Here is a 21196-nt window from a genome sequence, read left to right as displayed (position 1 = left end):
TTAAAAGCACCAGTTGGAGAGCACCGCTGTCATTTGCATCCATTACTATTAGTTTATATTGAGTATGACTATGACTGGATCTCTTTTACCATGAATTACAATGTTTAGTCAGTCCTTGATCTTCAGAGGTGCTCTGCATTTATGTTTTGCGGTCTCAGAAAGGGCTAGCGAGATACCATCTTGTTATATCATATTATGATTGTTTTGAGAAAGTGTTATCATCCGAGATTTATTATTATTGCTCGCTAGTTGATTATGCCATTGATATGAGTAAACATGAGACCTAAGTGTTATTGTGAATATGGTTAGTTCATAATCTTTGTTGAAAACTTGAATGCTGGCTTTACATATTTACAACAACAAGAGCAAACAGAGTTTGTAAAAGTTTTTCTTTATCACTTTCAGTTTATCAACTGAATTGCTTGAGGACAAGCAAAGGTTTAAGCTTGGGGGAGTTGATACGTCTACATCGTATCTACTTTTCCAAACACTTTTGCCCTTGTTTTGGACTCTAACTTGCATGATTTGAATGGAACTAACCCAGACTGACGCTGTTTTTAGCAGAATTGCCATGGTGTTATTTTTTTGCAGAAATAAAAGTTCTCGGAATGACCTGAAGCTTCACGAAGAATATTTTTGGAATTAATAAAAAATACTGGCGAAAGAATCAAGGCCAGGGGGCCCACACCCTGTCCACGAGGGTGGGGGACGCTCCCCCTGCCTCGTGGGCCCCCTGGTGCTCCACCGACCTCAACTCCAACTCTATATATTCACGTTCGGGGAGAAAAAAATCAGAGAGAAGGATTCATCGCGTTTTACGATACGGAGCCGCCGCCAAGCCCTAATCTCTCTCGGAACCTTCCTCCATCACCAATTTCATGATGCTCACCACCGTGCGTGAGTAATTCCATCGTAGGCTTGCTGGACGGTGATGGGTTGGATGAGATTTACCATGTAATCGAGTTAGTTTTGTTAGTGTTTGATCCCTAGTATCCATTATGTTCTGAGATTGATGTTGCTATGACTTTGCTATGCTTAATGCTTGTCACTAGGGCCCGAGTGCCATGATTTCAGATCTGAACCTATTATGTTTTCATGAATATATGTGAGTTCTTGATCCTATCTTGCAAGTCTATAGTCACCTATTATGTGTTATGATCCGTTAACCCCGAAGTGATAATAATCGGGATACTTACCGGTGATGACCGTAGTTTGAGGAGTTCATGTATTCACTAAGTATTAATGCTTTGGTCCGGTACTCTATTAAAAGGAGGCCTTAATATCCCTTAGTTTCCAATAGGACCACGCTGCTACGGGGGGGGGGGGGGGGGTAGGACAAAAGATGTCATGCAAGTTCTTTTTCATAAGCACGTATGACTATATTCAAAATACATGCCTACATTACATTGATGAACTGTAGCTAGTTCTGTGTCACCCTATGTTATAACTATTGCATGAGGAATCGCATCCAGCATAATTATCCATCACTGATCCAATGCCTACGAGCTTTTCACATATTGCTCTTTGCTTAGTTACTTTTCCGTTGTCACTGTTACAATTACTACAAAACTACTACTGTTACTTTTGCCACCGTTACCGTTACTTCCATGCTACTTTGCTACTAAATACTTTGCTACAGATATTAAGTTTTCCAGGTGTGGTTGAATTGACAACTCAACTGCTAATACTTGAGAATATTCTTTGGCTCCCCTTGTGTCGAATCAATAAATTTGGGTCGAATACTCTACCCTCAAAAACTGTTGCGATCCCCTATACTTGTGGGTTATCTCGCCTCTGATCTATGTTTCAACGACAACTACTGCGATTCCAGGGTGCTGGATCTTAGGGGCACGTGTACAAAGATTTCCCGACTGTCATCGACAAGGTCAAGCTGGCTCCGGTAAGGGAGCAGCCATAGCGACGCTTCAGTGCCTCGTTCGAGCGGTAGTAGTGGTTGTGGGTGGTCTTAGAATCTCAATGTAATTTTTATTATGGTTGAGATATTTTGTACTTCCGGTGAACTTCTATAATACATCTGATTCTTTTCAAAAAATGCAAACAAACTACATGGAATGGATTTTAACGAAGGCAACTTAAAAGGTAAGCAAACACTTAGAAAGAAGCTCTTAGGGAACTATCTGAAAGCATGATGTTAGAGCAACTCTAGCAGACCCCTTAAAAATGCCAAACCTGTAAAATTCCGACGGGTTTACGGTTCTGGACCAATTTTATGTCCAGAACAGACCCCGTAAAACTTCATGGAACCGTAAATGTTTTACAGGCCACCGAAAACGCGAGCCTCCGACCCCTACTTCTACATGTCCGGGGACAGTATACAGGCCACGAACCAGGTCCTTCCACCGCCCTCTCCCCGCACGCCGCCGTACGTACCACCCGACGGTTTCTCCCTGCTCCAACAAAATTCTGCACTGCAAAAGGATAGACCTCGTGCCTGCGGCCATGGCTGATCCCGTTCATGCTCGACGCGAGGAAGAGGAACGAGATGCGGCGGCTCCGTATTTGGCAGCTATGCTTCTGGATCGACTGGCCACGACGACGGGAGCTAGCTAGCTATTGGGTCGATCGATTAGCTAGCTAGCTAGCTCGCTCCTGGATCGATTCGACGCCGGCGCTAGCTAGCTTCTGGACCGATTCGAGCAGCGACGACGACGGTGGGCACTTCGTGTGAGCCGTCGTGGACGCCGGTGACTCCGTATTTGGCCGCTTCGTCCGCTGTCCGTTGGCTTCGTAGGAGCGGGCTAGCTGACCGTGGACACGGGCGAGAGGAAGAAGTAGTCGTGCGGAAGAATATATGCGAATATTCGGTTTCACAGTCTAAGTGTAAGGAGTCTGCTCGGCTGCTGCTCAAACTGACCCTTAAAATGTGTTTTCCGCCAACTGAAAACCGCGTTTTCAGTTTCATGGTTTAAGGGGTCTGTTAGAGATGCTCTTAGCCTATGCAATTGATTTATTTCGCCTGAATTGGTTTTGCTGGAAACAACATAGTCAAGCGCATCGGAGATTGCTTGTTGGCTTGCTGCGAGCATGTTGACGAGGTTACCGCCCCAGAATTAGCTGAAGCACTGGCGCTACGGCGTGCGGTGGCTCTCACCCGTGAGGAAGAATTTTCAAGGGCCGTTTTTTAGTCAGACTGTTTGTCAATTAATTATCCAAAGAACCAATGCTTCAACGGTTGACCGCTCGCCGGTGGGGCTCATCATTGCTGATATCAAGGAGTTGGCGTCGATCTTCTTGTCTGTTCGCTTTAGTCATGTAAATCGTTTGTCGAATGTCGCGGCACATATTCTAGCTAGATCTTGTGAGTCCTCTAGTGACTCTATTTTTCATGTAACCCCGGATTGTATCCGGAAGGCACTCTCTTTTGATTATGCTTGATTAATAAAGCGCGGTATTCTAAAAAAAGCCCATAATATAAAAAAACAAAAGAAATGTAAGCAAAACAATTTTTGTCTTCAAGGTGTGCGACGTAAACGGGCGGAACCCAAAATGCCCCGCATCCCAACGCTCTCGTTTACACGTCGCACCCCCCGGGCAGGCGGCCACTGTACCTCGCTCGTCTATGCCATCGAAATCCACGCCCCCTGACCTGGCTCCACCCCCCGCCGCGTCCCCGCCGTCGCGCGAGTGCGGATGAACCCGGCGCACGCGGCTCGCGAGGGTTTCGGCGCACATTTGGAATTTCGTGGTCCCTTGACCGCGGCGAGACCGGAGGGCGCGGGAGGTACGGCGTCCGGCCGTCGTCTTTTCCAATGCGGCCGCGCAGGCCGGAGCGCGCGAGGCAACCGCAAGTCGGTGGCAGGCGGCGGCGGCGGCGGAACAGCTTCTTCTTCAGGTGCGTGTCCCCCGCCACCTTCTCCCTTGTACCGCTGTACGAGTACGCATGCACGCGCGCACCGCGGCGCGCACGTCGCGGCCGTCGGGGCCTGGATCGGAGCAGCGCCCACGCGGGCTGCGATCGCCAATGCCCTTTTCCGGGGGGCGGTTTGTTGGATCTGCGCGGGTTAATCGGCAGTAGCCGTGCGAATTTCTCTCCGTAGCGCGCCTACCGGGCAAGGTCCCACGGTTGGGCGCACACCGTCGAACAGGGCGCGTGCGCGTCTGGTGAGCGTGTGGGTGGCACGCCGACGCCAGACGACCCGGGCGATTCATGAGGATTTTGGTACCGTTGTGGCCAATTGATCCGGCGAGGCCGAGGGCGGGCACGCCCACCCCACACGAGCGCGCATGGCGAATTGGATTTCATCGCTGGGGTTTCGAGCCAATTGTTTAGTTTTTTAGGCCCAATTGAGTCTCGATTGGATACATAGAGACTCGATCACGCCAGGCATCTCTTACAAGTTTCTCTGTTGGTCAAACACCAATTGGGTTGAGCAGCAACCATGGATCTAACTGGTATAGTTTGTGCAAGTTTGTGATTGATTCATTGATGTGTACGCACTACCCACTGGTCTGTTAACTTGACAACACAATTTGTCCATGATCTGTGTTTTCCGTTGGGTTTTCTGGTTGATTGTTGCAAGGAGATCTTGTAAGCTTTGTATTAGTTACAGTCAAACAAATAGCAGTATAGCCAAGTTGGATGCCAACGTACATTATGAATTACTTGTAGTCTTGTACCAACAATAATCACCTGATTTGATGTGGCTTCGAGGTTTCAATATTACACAATTGTGTAACTAAACACAAAGTGCAACTCCCCATGATCATCACTTTACCAAAAGACGAAAACTTCCCATGACCGTGTTGCATATAGCCCGGTATATATAGGCACTCCATAGAATCTGACTTTTGGTGACATAAAGCAAGTAGACTCTGGTACTAGTAGCACTGTGGTCCATTGTTCACCCTCACATGCATATCTTCTACATATATCATGCCATGTCTATATAAAGCAACTACACTGTGGTTGTGGTAGTGCCATTGGATGTTTCCATGTACTCTACAGCCAATCTGCTTAATCCATGTCAAGGTGATGCAATTGTGTGGCACTCATAATACAAACAGAGGGACTTATCTACTAGAATAACATAGCTAGTTTGTAAACTAGTAAGTGGCAAATAGTTACATTTAACAGTGTGACGATCTAACTATTGATAAAACCAAGCCACGCTTTCATATGCTAGAGTGATGTTTGAAGAGAAACCTGAATAATCTTGAAGAGAAATCATGGTACTCTCACGTATCCAATGCAACCTCTTGAAGTAGTCATCATTCATTACTGCCATTTAAGTTCATCCAGTGCTACTGAGATTTTTGCTATTTTGAACAATTCACACCATACAATCTTGTATCCACTTAACTGGCTGGTACCCCTCAAAAAAAATATTTAACTGGCTGGTATATTATAAATTTGGAATAATGTAGGGATAATGCTACCACACATTTGTTTTCAGCAGTAACTGCAAGTATAGTTTTGTTTTCAGAATAGTGCTGCCTTGCTGCCATGGCTTCTGTGGAAGTGTCCCAATCAAGTGGACTTCTTTGCTGTTTGATCACGATATTTATCATCCTACATAATAGTCTGAGGTGCCAGTTATGTCTCCTAAATATTTGATGTTAGCAAACATTTCATATGTGGACTATATCAGAGTAAATATAGGTAAATGTGTTTGTGAGGGCTCGAAAATTTAGTTTACGTTGTTAGACATATTCATGTCGTTGTTCCGCAATTCCATGTCATGGGAAAATATGAAATTATTATCCAAGCACACATTAAATACCAATGATCTGCCTTAGATATGACCACCAGAAGATACATGATTCTAATTTATAGCTGCACCCCTTTTCTATGAATGAGCGTCAATGATCGAACTGTTTCTTCTGAGTCATCCTTTCTGATTCTGCGAAAAAGAGGTACATGCGCATTTGGTCAAAGAATAATCTATTATATCACATTAACTAGAAAATTATATATGTTAAGTTGAACTTTTATAGGTATTTTTTTGTACTAGTTACTAGGACATGTTGTTTCAAAGCTGGCAATGTGTGAAATGTTCTCATCTCTTGTGGTGAGATGATGAAATGTGCCATATCTCGCTGTCTATCTGTGTATTAAAAATATATGAAACTATATCATTCTTCTTTGGCAGCATTTTGGATCCTACACTGATATCCTGTCTAGTACTGAGTTGGCATAGAAATGCATCACGCATTGTTCAGAATATGACTTTTTTCTTCTTCCAAAAATCAGTTTTTGATCTGAATAAGGCTATGCTAATTCTTCATAGATGAAAAAACCCTACATGTTCTTTCGAGTAACAACAATCAAGCTCTTTCATACTATGTTTTTCTAGAATCTCTTTCATACTATGTGATTTTATAGTTTCATTCTCGTATATTTTTATTTATTAAAATGATGTTCTCCTGGGCTTCATTAATGAAGTTTATTCTCATCGGATATTGTATGTCTGTGATGGATTGTGTAGTGCCATGCAAAGAATCATTCCTGTATCTGAACGATACGTAGGGATGCAAGGCGGCGCCCGAACCCGTCCTGCTCCGTATACAAATTAGAAGAAGCTAGTTCTAATTAGGCTGTGCTGCTGTTGGCAAAGTTGTACTAATTAAGCACTTTTGCGGGTCTATGCGGGACGCCGCTCTGCACCTCTAACGATACGCACCTGGTCGCTTCTGGCTCACTAGTGTTACCCCTATGGAAGAAGAGGCACCGAGCAAATTCAAATTTCTCCAGGCCATGCAAAAGCAATACAGGAGAGGTAGAGAGTAAGGTGTAGCCAAGGATGGACTTGCCGGGCAAATGGCAATCATGTCAAAGATTACCGTCTTGTTCTGTGCTGTTGGCAAGTCATCCTTGGCTGCATTCCACTCTCCGCCTCTTTGTGCATGGCTCTTGCGGCAGTGAACTCTTCGCTCCAACTTCTCTTCTCTCTCAGCTATTCAGCTATGGAGGTGCTTCTGGTATACATCAATGGAAGGGTATTTATAGGGGCAGCACTGCAACTTGATCTGGAATGGCACTGGAATCTCCTTTTGACTTACTTCTTTTAAAGGTTAGTGCCATAACTTTTCCCCTTCTAGTGAAAATGATGACCTATCCATGTGTTGGGGCTTTATAGGTTTCCAACTTCTAATAATATATTTGCGGGCCAAAAGCCTAGGAGCTGGCATCTATGGAATTCTTTTGTTAGGTAGGTTATGTGAAGCATATAGGTTACACTGCTGGATGGGGCTCAGTCTACAGAAAATTCCAGGGATTTTTATTATAGTACCATGGAGGAAAAAAAAACTAGTGGTGCTATACTGTTAGGAAGTTTCTGTTTTCAGACAGTCTAAATAGCACATGATATTTGATCCATGCTTCTAGTTTACCAAGGAATTTCATGTGATCTAGTACTTGGAGGGACGTGCTCCTGACTTCAGCATGAACATCTACTATTGGGATGCTATCGATTTCCCTTTTCGGCTCCCCCCTCCCCCCCTGCTTGTCTCGGCACTGCAACCTGGATAATTTTCCGTGATCATTGATTTGTGCCAGCCTTGAAATGTTAAATCGCATCTGCAAGCTCAAAGGAAGCTTCTGTGTTGTGTGAAGCTAAAATGTACATTAGTGTGTGATGATGGGAAAATTTCATGGAGAGCACCTGTTGCGTGTCGAAATAGTAGATTGTGTTGGAGAATAAAGGTAAATGTTCGATCTCTGAGGCCCGAAAGTTTACCTAAATTTAATTCTGAGTTCGCTTCATTTTATTTATTTTGGAAGATATCCGAGGCTTAATATTATGGGAAGTCCATGGTGCACTGTTCTAAATTACTCAAATTTCATGATGCTCTTCTAAATTACTCGATTGGATATGTAGAGACTCGATCGTGGCAGACATCTCGTACAGGTTTCTCTATTGGTCAAACACCATCCAAATTGGGCTCCAATGGTCCTTTGAGCAACAACCATCGATCTTACTTGTATAGTTTGAGGAAGTTTTTGGTTGATTCATTGACGTGTGCGGTCTGTTAACTTATCTAAACAATTTGTTCGTGAGCTGTGCCTTCCATTGGGTTTTATGTTTGATTGTTGCAGGAAGAGCTAAGTTTTGTATTAAGTTATAGTCAAACAAGTACTAGCAGTAGACGGATCATGTTCAGTTCGGTAGCCAAGTTGGATGCCAACGTGCATTATGAATTACTTGTAGTCTTGTACCAATAATTAGCTGATTTGATGTGGCTTTAATTTGAGGTTTGACGAGTTACACATTTGTGTCACAATATACAATTTGTAACTCCCACATGGTCACCATTTCTCTAAAAAAGACAAAACTTCCCATGACTATTGCGTATAGCTGACCAGATATATAACTGCAGTGAAACTTTATAGAATCTGACATTCATTGTCATAAAGTATCTACACTGTGGTACTAGAAACACTTTTGCCCATTGTTCACCGCCACATGCATATCAATATTACGTAGACATAGATCAGGCCATGTCTAGATCCCATTCTGGAGTACTGCCATTGGATGTTTCCATGTACCCTATCAACAATTTGTTTAATCTATGTGAAGGAGAGGCAATTCTGTGGCTCTCAGAATGCAAACCAAAATTACTTATCTACTAGAATAACATGTCATGTTTGCAAAATAAGTGACAACAACTTACATTTAACAGTGTGACGATCTAACTATCGATAAAACAAGCTGCTCTTCATTCGCTAGTGATGTTTCAAGACAAATCATGGTACTCTTACGTTTCTCCAATGCAAGCTGCCAAGTTTGTTTTTAAACAACCTCTGAAGTTAGTCAACATTCGTTACTGCTATTGAAGTTCATTCAGTGCTATTGATAAATTGGCTTTCTGCTATTTGAGTAATTCACGCTATATAATCCTATATCCCTTTAATTAGTTATCCTATCACACATTTTTTCAGCAGAACATTACAAGCATTGGTTTTCATCCTACATTACATCAGACATCATCAGATGTAATTCGGAATAGTACTGCCTTGCTGTCTCGGCTTCTATGGAAGTGTCCCAATGAAGTGGACTTCTTTGCAGGTTTTATTACAGTATGTTGCAATTTTCCATAATATTCTGAGGTGCCAATTATGATACATTGTTTTATATTTTATTATATATACACTTTGAATGAGTGCTTCCACATGATCATTTAATATATCAATGGCTACATGTCCCCAGTATTTGATGTTAGTAAACATTTCATATGGGCACTGTATCAGAGTAAATATAGGTATACATTTGTGAGAGGAACGAAAAATCCAGTTTATGTTATTATACAGATTCATGTCATTGGTCCGCAATTCCATGTCATGGGCTGAAAAATGGAAGTATTATCTGAGCACACATTATACAGGGAATGCAAAGAGGTACTGGTGATCTGCCCTAGATATGACCACCAAAAAATCACTTGATTCTCCTTTATAGCTGTACCATTTATTTTATGAATGAGCATCAATAAAAGAACTGTGTCTCCTGAGCCGTCCTTTTCTGATTCTGTGAAAAAGAGATACATGTGCATTTGGTCAAGTATTATCTATTACTCTCTCCGTCCTATAATATAAGAGTGTTTTTGACACTAGCGCTCTTATATTATGGGGCTCTTATATTATGGGACGGAGGGAGTATATCATATTAACCAAAAAGCACTATAAATTGAGCTGAACTTTTATATTTGTTATGTACTCCCTCTGTTCCAAAATAAGAACTAAAACCATGACACTTATTTTGGAACGGAGGGAGTAGTAGTTACTGACAATGTGTGAAATGTCTTTATTTTCCTGTGGTAAAATGATGGAATGTGATTATTTTTCATCGTCCATTTATTTATTAAATATACATGAAACTTGCTTATACATCATTCTTCTTGGACAGACTCTGAGATCTTACACTGATATCCTGTGTATACTACGAGTTGACAAATCATATCACACCTTGTTTAGAATGTTTTTTTTCCAAAATAAGTTTTTCAACTGATAATGCTATATAAGTTCTTCATAGATGAAAAAAAAGTAAAAACATACATGTTCTTTCGAGTATTAACAATCAAGCTCTTTCATACTATGTGGTTTATAGTTTCATTCTCATCTGTTTTATTTTTTGATTAATTAAGCGGGATGTATTCTCTGGCTTCGTTAACGAAGGCCAATTTATTCTCATCTAATATTATGTATTTATATGTGTGCTCTCAGGGATGGATAGTTTTGTGATATCGTGCCTGTATCCAGATGATATGCACTCCCATTTTAGCTGCAATCAGATTTTTTAACTGTGCATATAATCTCTGACAGATCTGCAATCACCAAGGTACCCGCAGAAATATCTATCTACGTACTATCTAACTGATCATGCTGGAGTGGAGCTGCTGCTGGCATACTTTAGCTTATTTACGTACTTTCTGATTCAAAAGGTTCGCTGTTTATTTTATCTTTCTAAACTGGCGATGATCAATGCTGAAAATACTTGACGAGTCTGTATACATATTGCAAGTCAACAGCATTCAGTTCATTTTTACTGGCACCACATGGAGTTTATAGTTTAGCGATATTCCTTGAACACATGCATAAATTTGTTTCAAGTCTGACAGTAGCAGCTGAGCGCCAAAGTCATTCTCAGCGAGCACCTGGCACCCGTCACCGTTGCCTGGAAAATTGCCGCCTATGTTCTCCTGTGGTGCTGGTGATGCTCCTGCTCTATGTGTAAGTCAATTTTGGCATGGATCCAGAGTTTCTCCACGTCGCTGTTATGATGGCAGGTGTTTTGGACTAGGACTTCTAAATTTGGCTGAGATCAGCTCGTAGTGCTTCTCTTTGAATCTCTCCTCTGTGACTCTGCAAAAAATGGTCACTGCTATCTCTCCTGGCTAAATTGAAAATGTTCAGGTGGGTTTCGCGCCCCCATAACCCCCCTCCCCCCTCCCCCCTCTTCCCCCACCAAAAAAAACTGACAGTTGATAGTTCTGTGAGGCAAGTAGTTTTACCTCTATGGAAGAAGAAAGACACCAGGCACATTCAAGTTTCTCCAGGCCATGCAAAAGCCACACAGCAGAGGTAGAGAGCAAGGTGTAGCCAAGGACGGACTTGCCGGCAAGATTACTACCACCTTGTTGTGTGCTGTCGGCAAGTCATCCTTGGCTGCATTCCACTCTCTGCCTCTTTCTGCATGGCTCTTGCGGCAGCGAACTCTTCACTCCGATTTCTCATCTCTCTCAGCTATTCAGCTATGGGTGTGCTTCTGGTATACATCGAGGGGAGGGTATTTATAGGGGCAGCACTGCAACTAGATCTGGCACGATAGTGAAATCTCGTTTTGACTTAATCTTTTAAAAAGTTATTGGCATAACTTTTTCCTTGAGTGAAAATGATTACCTGTCCACACATTGAGGCTTTATGGATTTCCAACTTTTAAGAATATATTTGCTGGCTAAAAGGCTGGGAGCTGGCATCTATTGAATTGTTCTGTTAGGTAGGTTATGTGAAGTATCTAGGTTAGACTGATGGATAGGACTCAGTCTACAGAGGATTCCAGGGCTTTTGATTAAAGTGTATAGTATCATGGAGGAAAAACTTAGTGCTGCTATACTGTAGGGTAGTTTCTGTTTTTCAGCCTGTCCAAATGGCTTCTCGTGTTGTATGATGCATCATCGTATGATATTTGATCCATGTCTCAAGTTTACCAAGGGATTTCATGTGGTTATGGTATTTGTGCAGGACAAGACGTGCTTCTGGCTTGGGCATGCTGTGACAAATACTATTATGCACCCAATGAATGGGTACTGTTAGTTTGCTACCCAAATTTTGACAATATCAAGACTGGCCAAAAATTGGCACCTTTTTGTGAGGTTGGCAAAAAAAATTGGGAATCAACCAATCACTTGCCAATATTTGGCAAGTTCATAGCCAACCAATCACTAGCCAAATAAATATTGGCATCAAACCAATCATATGCTCTGAGAATGCATTTCTTATCTTTGTCCTGGTGGTGGGTGTCTTCTTTTTTTTGGGGGGGGGGGGGGGGGGGGGGGCGTGGGGGATATCGCGTGTGTTAATGGATTTGGCCTGCTTTAAATAAAAACGTACACAGTTTGTACTAGAGGCTTAATAAGCACCTCTAGTGGTCATGAAAGAACCCAAAAAGTATGGACAACATTTGCACATGATGCATATGCCTTACCAGAAAATTTAGAATCCAAACTCGATCAATACACCAAGAAATAAGAAAAGACAACCGCACTATGAGTAGTACCCGGAAGCCACTACTACTATTTCCGACAAGGATTATCTTTTTGTTCTTGACATCTAGACTTGATTTGGTCTTGAATTTTCTTGCCGCGGTAGACAAGTGTTGTAAAAAATAGCAGAACTTCTCATGACAATTGGAGATGGTTAAGTGTGTCTTAGTGCACTAGCACATCTCATGTGCCTAGAGCATGCAATATCCCCTTGTTCAGTCGTATACTTAAGAAATATGTCTTTCTTGCTCCTATTCTATCCATTTATATGGCAGGAGTAGATTTAGAAATCGTGTCTATCAAACAGGTTTGAAATTGAATAGTGTCTTTGTTAGTTCAATATAATCTGAAATTTGTACTTACTATATTTACTCTCTTTATATTCCATTTGATGTTCAGAGTAAAGACTAGTTATTCCTTGCATTCTTAGTGCGAAATTTCTTTGTGGGTACTAATACTGGAGTTCTCTTAAAATCATATACGCTGCAATGATGTGGTCAGTGTCGAGTCATACTCCCTCTGTTCCAAGTTACTTGAAGTTTTAGCTTTGTCCTAAGTCAAACTTTTTAAACTTTGACCAAGTATACAAAAAATATGCTAATATCTACAACATAAAAACGTATATTGTATGAAAATATGATTTATGACAAATCTTATGAAACTAATTTGGTATTGTAAATTTGAGATATCTTTTTGCAGACTTGGTTAAACTTAAAGATGTTTTGACATAGCAAAGCTAGAACTTCAAATAACTTGGAACAGAGGGAGTACTTGTCAAGCATTAATGCTTGTTATCTTTCGAGAAAACTGATATTTTTGTTATTGATCTGCATTTGGTAGCCCTTGTATAATACTAATGTTGGTTTCATGAAGTAACCGAAGCTTCATTTGTGACATGTCTTGCCAACAAATCCTGATTTTGTTTTCTGACATTAACAGAGTGATCTCTTTTGTTGTTGGTTCATGATGACACATGCATCTGGGCATCTTATTATGCTGCATTACCACATGATTTATTAGCACACATCATTCAACTTAAATCTGTAAATAATGACCAGTACAATTATTATTACCTGGTGCATCAAAAAGTACATTGGCTGGTATCGCTGATTTGTTTGAATATTACAGCTACCGACTTCCTTTGTGACTTCTTATGTAAAAGAGAAAATCACATCTAAATAATGTACCATCTGTTCTCTCTGTATATTCAAGTGAGTTTCCGTATATATATTCAAGTACTCTCAGACTCATGCGATACTTGTCATGGAGGGTTGTGGATTTGTCGTGACCATGTGTTCTAGACTTTCTAGATTACAATATCAGTGTTAGCATGAAGCCCATATATTGGAGCCCAATAAAACCATGTTCCGTCATCTATCAACCATTCAACTTTGAGGTAATGAAGGATGCTCAATGTGGAACGTGTTTTGCTTCGAATAGAAAACGTAATTCTGATGTCACAATTAAAACAGTTGATGCTGACAAGTTTCATCATTTTTATTATGATTTTTTTAAATAAAAGTTAGATATAGAGCCTTACTAGTTACTCCGCGTTGTTCCCTTCAGAAAGCTGCATCAGTCATTAACTCATTATTATGGTTTATCGATCCTGAGCATTCACCCATGATACCTTGCATCGGGAAAATGTTTAGTTTTTGTGCTAATAATGAGGTAAAGCTCTTGTTAACATCGTCACCTTTGGGCTTTTAGCCAATAAAGTAAAGTGCTCTATTCAAAGGACATGAACAGGACAACAACACTGATTACTTGAGGAATGAAGTTGTCCATTCTTTTTTGTATTGAAAAGGGAATGCGGTGCTTTTGTAACATGGTTACATTGCTGATGCACCTCCTGCTTCCTGTCCTACATGATTAAGATTTTCTTTTGTGTATACATAATCTCTGTGGTACAATATTGCAAGTACAATTTCTGCCGCCATGTGAGAGCCTCGAGGAATCTTTTGTCACGCAGTGCGTTCTGTACATCCTTCGGACTTTCATTTTCGTCAGGGGGTACCACAAGAAAGCCAATCTCTTATCTTAAAAAAATCATGTATTAGCATAAAATAATGGCAAAGGAATGATGATATCGTCTGATATATACATATGGAATTGTACAGATCTGATGTTAAGTGGAGGTTGAGCTCGTATCCATGCCTTTTGTACTTATGTTTTCTGTTCATGCATTTCCATTGCAGATAGAACAGTAATAAGCTATTCTTTTTACTTTCCATATATACATATATAGAGCTGGAATTGTTTTATGTCTGAGTAGAGGTTGAACTAGCTTGAGATGCTAAGAGCTGGCTAGCTAGAGATGCATACCTTTTATGCTTTGCGTACTTACTTATTCATGTATTTCCATGATGGAAGTTGATAGAAATGCAGGCATTAGAGTTTTCTCAGCAATGCTCGAGGGCCAAACACCAGAAGAAGAGAACTAGGTGTAGCCAAGGACAACTTGCCGGCTAACTCTAAAGCTCAGTGAACTCCCAACACCAGGAGCCGGCAAGTCATCCTTGGCTGCATCCCGTTCTCTGCCTCTTAGCGTATGGCAACCCAGCAGAATCCTCGCCAGTATACGCTCTACAGGTACTTCTCGGCTCTCGTCCCTTCTTCCTCTTCCCCTACCCTGACTGCTTTGCTATCATGTGGAATGGTCTGCTGGTGTGCATTGCCATAGGGTGGGATGGTCTTCATTTATAGGCACGAGCAAGTTGGATATGGAATTGTTATGGCCGGTTTAGCTAGGCCCACCGGGTAATCTTAGCCCACAAGTTATCTTAGGTTAATTCTTATGTAAGTTATCTTAGATTAATTCTTATGCAAGTTATCTAGGTTATAAATATAGGCTGTAAGACTCTTTTTAGAATCAAGCAATAAGAATATTATTATCCCTATTGCCCGGCTCCCAGAGGAGCCGGAACCCTAGCCGCCTCCAGCCCTAACCGCCGCCGCCTTCCTCCTTCCTCGCGACGGCGCCGACGCGCCGGAGCTCGCGTCCTCGCCCTCAACCTCCGCTGTTCTGCCCTTATAACCTAAGGAGTAGAGCCGGTAGGAACCCTAGTCCTACCAGGAATAATATGGAGATCGCTGCCCAATGAGTTAATATACTGCAAAATATTTCACCACAAAGTTTTCCGTTTTGGGATGAGACATGATGAGTCACCAATTGGTTGTCCTGGGTCCGATGTCCATTTTTAAATAAGTATAGTGGCCCATGGCCATGAGGGTTCGGCATCTTTTGGATTGGTTGGTTGAGAGGATTAGCATTTGATCTCTGCTGCATGTGGAGCCTGTGGACATGCGGTGGACGTGGTGCGCAACTCTTGACCTAAGCAAATTTTATAGAGTTCTTTGTAGTCCATTCCCAAATATTTTAGAATTACAAAAGCTTGTCAAGTTCTACTTCTGTAGTATTGGACAATTACAAGCCCATGAATAGTAAACATCCTCCCTTCATTCTATTAAAAAGCATCCTCAATATATGCTAGCAGGACCATTTTCACCATGATTTTGGTTACTATATTGAGAATTTCAACTAACAACCAAATTCTGAAAAAAAATGTATGCACTAATCTTCAGTTTGATTCTTGGAAGGACCAGCCTAGCTGTCCTTATAGAAAGGTAGGTTAAAACTAATTTTGCAGACATGCATGTGCCTCTTAGGACTGAAAATAGATTGGAGCATTTTGTCCATCCTGCATAAGAATCTGGTAATTACACTAAAAAAATAGTTTGTATGAAACAGTTGCATGCTTATATTAGTTACATCATTTTTCTAATTAGAAATGTTTGCACTTACTTTATGTTAAAAACCTTCAATTCTCACAAAAATCTCTGGGAATTTTTGCGGTAATTTATGGAATCCTGCGTGATGCCGACATGTTGTCTTCTTGTGATACTTTGCAAATCTTGTAGCAAATCTCACATATGTACCTGTCATAATTGTTGGTGTACTCAAAGGCTTAGGGGGGGGGGGGGGGGGGCGTCGAGTATAGATGTATCAAATCAAAACCTAGCAAGCAATCAAAGGTTAGGAGTTCCTAAGATTATAGCCGATCTTAAGACATTAAGACATCATAGCAATTCCACGGTCAGTGTTTGCTGTGGCCAACATTTCAGCCACACCAGGGACATTGTGTCCCCAAGCAATGGATCCTGCAAGCTACATCTACCGGAAAGCAGAATTATTTGTGTTGTGGCGGGGACCTACAAAATCAATGGGGGCATGGTGGCGATACTGTTGTCGTCGGTGCCTCGGTGGCCGTTGCTCTTGTACCATTATTCTTTACCATATCTGGCTTGAGAACCCACTGGACACTGGTGGTTCGTTTGGAGTATATGGCAATTGGTTATTTTGGCAGCGTCGACCTTGATGGGGCTCGGTCCCTCCTCCCATGATTTGATGCCTGCGTATCCCAATTGGATTGCGTGGTCTCTCTGCCCTAGGCTCTCCTCCACCCCTAATTTGATTGGTGGGCAATCTAGTCGTAGGATAGGTGGTCCTAATGACATGATGTAGATCTTTGAGAGCTGATGTCTCCCGCACAATTGCAGAGGTAGTAGTACCATGATAACAACAAATTCAAGCAGTCATTCATTGGCTCCCGAAGCTTAGGCACCTGTCCTATATTGTTTATTAACGCCGATTAGATTTCTTATGTGCGGCAGCTTGTATTCGGCAGAGCCAACGATTAGTATTCTGGTAACTATCAGGTTGAGCCAGACAATATCATATGATGGTTACTCAATAGACAGTGAGGCTAGTGGTATTGAGTTGGCTTTTTAACTACTAAAACTAACTCACTTCTTTGTAGGCAATCCAAGTACTTACTACTACAAGTTGATGCAGAAAGTTAGGCGGCAGGGAGCCGCCATGACAACACCAGATCGAATCAATAAGTCAGCTGGTGAAAATTGAATGCTGGTGTGCTTCTGAGGCATCTGAGCTAATGGGTTAGTTAGTTTGTTCATTTCCCATAGGCGTTACGTATTGCTAAACTACGAAATCCCGGCTCTGCAATTTGCACAGGGCTCTGACCTCTCTAATTTACGTTGGGCAAAACATGCTAGGTTCGTGCAGTGATCTGGTGCCTATCGCATTGGGGAACACAAAGCTAGTTGATGTCCACATGCACTTGTGAGTTGTGAGTGGCTCAGGTATTTTGACCTGAAAAAGTGGCTCAACCATGAGAATGAGCTTTCTGTTGGAATAATCATAAATGAAAAATGTGTACATAAATGCATATTCCTTGTTAAAGATTTAGGTCGACACACTACTTTTTGGAGAAAAAGATTTGTTTTGCCATGTGCACGGCAGAAAGTCAAGATATGGTACAGCTTGCTACCACTAATTTTGTGATTATTATTCGGAATATATATTTACGCAAACAATAACTTGTCAATTCCACTTGCGATTATGCTTGTGAGATCCATGATCTTAGGGTCATACTGGGTGTGCTAGCGAATCTCGTTGTGTGCCACAAATTTTCTTTTAAACATTGTATAAACGCAAATGCTCACATAAACGCAAGTGCATTCACCAACACACACATATAATTTACCCTTATGAGCATCTATGAGCTAACAAATCCTACTTTCTCCGTCTAGTGCATAAGTCATCTTAGGTTGTGCTCCGCGACCAAGGCGGAGGAAAAAAATGAGAGAACTTAATGTTTATTTGCTAATTAATACTATTGCATGCAATGAACTGATCATTGCATGTCGTGTTTGGTAATCTCAAGTCATTAAAAGCATACACGCCCCACATCTTTTATTGATTGATTCTTTTATTTATCTCAAAAAACAAGAAACGAGATGGGAGTTAATGCACCGCACCTAAGTGTTATGAGATTATTTGATTTTTCTAAGATGACTTATACACCTAGGCAGAGGGAGTAACATTGATGAAGTCGTCACATGCCTCTCGTAGTGGATGAGGGTATGCTAGGATACTATTTACTCCATTGTTAAATTTGGTACTGTTCAAAACCAAATCCGTTTTCTTTGTCTATGAAATTTTGAATGGAAGATGTGAAATTTTGTGGCAAATTAGAGCACACCATAAAAATGTTTGTCAAATGTTTTAACAACTTTTAGACATGTTTCTAATGGCCTAGTGTTTGCACTAGATACATAGAGTGGTGATGCATCCATTCCATGTGCCGCCGAGATTCTTACCGCACCCCGTTCCTTGCCATGATGTCTTTTCGCTGGCTCCTCTCCTCTTTGCAGAGGTCAGTACGGATGCCTGTTTTCTTGCACCGCTTGGTCGGCGAAATGCAATTCTTTTCTGCGATGGGCGGTCTTGGGAATTGGATTCTCTCAGGGCGTACATGCCGCGCGGTCCGTCCAAGCAACGCTCAGAATGCGGCGGCCCTTGGCCTCCTTGTAGGGGCAGGGCAGGCACTCGGTGAACGGCCAGGCCGGCCGTCTACTGACCCCATCGAGAGCAGTCCGCTCAGGCCTCAGGAACGGCTTTCTGTCTGCTTTGGTGCCTGTCATGTGCCCGTCGATGAATCTTTGACACGTCTCGTGGGAGAATTGGTGACGAGGCACCTCTAGAAAGGTTTGCCAGCCTATCATGTTCGCCCGCATATATTCTGCCGATATACCCTACCTATAGCTATAGCTAGGCGTTTCACGTGCAACAATTTGCACTTGCGGACAGTTGTTGAAAATGGCAAAAGGTACAAATTTGATCTCAGGGCGAAACTAGTTCACAAACTAAATTATTTTTAAAAGTATTTCACCCAGCTAATCCTTAATGTGCAGCGCCTGACAGCAAGACGCTGCACTCTACTGTGCAGCGTCTAACACTCAGGCGTCACACATGTGTAGCGCTTGACAGCTACGCGCTACACTACACTGCCTAGCTGTCTGTGAAATATTTTTAAAAATAGTTTAGTTTGTGAAATACTTTCGCGATAAGGTCAAATTTGCCAATTTTATCGTTGAAAATATGATGAAGCCTTGTTACATTTCGATCTTGTCACACCTTGTTTAGACATTTTCTTTTTGGAAAGATGGGGCTGCTAGTGCTATGATGATTCACTGAACAGAAGAAGCGGTAGAGAAGCCCCATGCCCGGTTAATTAGAGGGAAACCGAGCTAATTAAGACCCTGACAAGGGGTGGTCACCTATTTATTCGGAGCATGAAACCGCTCCCCTAGGCACCCCTTCACGAAAGTACACGTGAGTCTTCGCACAGTTTTCTAGGAGCGTCACGGTTTTTTAAGAGCATCTAGGGCGCCTCAAACTCCCTTCAAACGCTCGACCGGTTAAAAATACCAACCCAAGCGAACGCCTCAAACCGGCCTCAAATGTCCGAACTGGCCCCCATGGCCAGATTGCCCCCCCCTCCAAAAGGAGGAGGGTAGGGGCGGGTCGGGCAGCTCCGTCGAAGATCATATCTTGCTTGATCCATATTGCGGTTTTCATCGCTACTTCTGCGAGAAGAATGACAAGGGCGCCGGGAAGGACAAGGTAGTCGTGGATGATCTTCTCCATAACTAGTATGTAGGTAGGACATGCCAAAATTTTGGTAGTCATATGGCATGTCTTGATGTAGTAGTCGGACGATGTGTGGTTGCATCGTTTACGTGACGTTGCATGTCTTTGTATGGATTTGAGGTGTGGTAATTGATATGTCCATTTTGCATCATGCTTTTCTACTATTATTTATAATGGTTTTGACCAATATAATACTTTGTAGTACCATTCTAATGCATTTTCTCTCTTAATTTGCAAGATTTGCATGAAGAGGGAGATTGCTGGCAGCTGGAATTCTGGGCCTGAAACAGCTACGTCAGAGATACCTATTCTGCATATCTCTAAATGAGCTGAAATTTCACAGAGAATTATTTTAAAATAAATAAAAAATATTGGAGAAAAAATACCAGAGGGGGCCACTCAGGTGTGGGCACACCTTTGGTGGCTCGTGGGGGCCCCTGGCCAGCCTCCGGTGCCCATCTTCTGTTATATAAGCCCATTTGCCCTAGAAAAAAAATTCATGAGTACTTTCGGGACGAATCATCGTCTCGAGGCGGAACATGGGCAGGAGTACTTTTGCTCTCCGGGGGGGGGGGGGGGGGGGGGGGAGATTTCGTCGGGGACACTTCCCTCCGGGAGGGAGAAACCGAAGCCATTAACATCACCAACAACCCTCTCATCGTGGGAGGACCAATCTTCATCAACATCTTCAGCAGCACCATCTCATCTTAAACCCTAGTTCATCTTTGTATCAAAACCTCAGATCGATACCTGTAGGTCGCTAGTAGTGTTGATTACATCTTGTAGTTGATGCTAGTTGGTTTATATGGTGGAAGATTACATGTTCAGATCCATGATGCTATTCAATACCCCTTTGATCTTGAACATTAATATGATTTGTGAGTAACTACTTTTGTTCTTGAGGACATGGAAGTAGTCTTGTCATAAGCAATCATGTGAATTTGGTATTCGTTTGATATTTTGATGATATGTATATTGTTGCTTCCTTTAGTGGTGTCATGTGAACGTCAACTATATGACACTTCAACATCTTTGGGCCTAAGGGAAGGCATTGTGGATTAGTAATTAGATGATGGGTTGCTAGAGTGACAAAAGTTTAAACACTACTAGTTTATGCGCTATTTCGTAAGGGGCTGATTTGGATCCATATGTTTCATGTTATGGTTATATTTATCTTAATTCTTCTTTCGTAGTTGCGGATGCTTGCAAGAGGGGTTATTCATAAGCATTGTTCAGGAAATCGGTAACTGGTAGCTGCTCGGTCGGCTTGGGAGTAGGGATTAATTGGTGAATCGTCCTATTAACTGGATTAATCGGTCGACCATTATTCAGTAGATTAAATAGGAACCACCCAACATATATCTAGCTTTTTATGTATTATAACGTACTCTCATGCTTTGAGTTATGTAATATACCAAAATATGCAACTGTTTGCTCGAACCCTAGCTATTGAGGAGCTAGAGG

General features: G+C 41.9%; 3 long non-coding RNA genes across 4 annotated transcripts; 2 read left to right on the top strand and 1 right to left on the bottom strand.

Moving 5' to 3' along the window:
- The first annotated feature begins 3523 nt into the window (after nt 1-3523).
- On the top strand, nt 3524-11922 carry LOC141041763 (uncharacterized). 2 transcript variants are annotated; one of them, XR_012203272.1, is made up of 2 exons: nt 3524-3853; nt 8903-11922. It is a non-coding gene; the product is annotated as an uncharacterized lncRNA (long non-coding RNA). The 2 variants fall into 2 exon arrangements; XR_012203273.1 differs by having other exon boundaries at nt 8900-11922.
- A 102-nt stretch (nt 11923-12024) lies between these two features.
- LOC141041764 (uncharacterized) lies at nt 12025-14679 on the bottom strand. The gene is made up of 2 exons (XR_012203274.1): nt 14564-14679; nt 12025-14255 (listed from the first exon to the last, which is right to left on the bottom strand). It is a non-coding gene; the product is annotated as an uncharacterized lncRNA (long non-coding RNA).
- On the top strand, nt 14254-17547 carry LOC109755916 (uncharacterized). The gene is made up of 3 exons (XR_006670577.2): nt 14254-14808; nt 17037-17175; nt 17293-17547. It is a non-coding gene; the product is annotated as an uncharacterized lncRNA (long non-coding RNA).
- Nucleotides 17548-21196: the final 3649 nt, after the last annotated feature.

The sequence above is a fragment of the Aegilops tauschii genome, chromosome 2 (assembly GCF_002575655.3).
Source record: "Aegilops tauschii subsp. strangulata cultivar AL8/78 chromosome 2, Aet v6.0, whole genome shotgun sequence".
In the NCBI taxonomy this organism is placed as follows: domain Eukaryota; kingdom Viridiplantae; phylum Streptophyta; class Magnoliopsida; order Poales; family Poaceae; genus Aegilops; species Aegilops tauschii.
The sequence above is the reverse complement of the archived record's forward strand: the minus strand, read 5'-3'. Positions and strand labels throughout refer to the sequence as shown.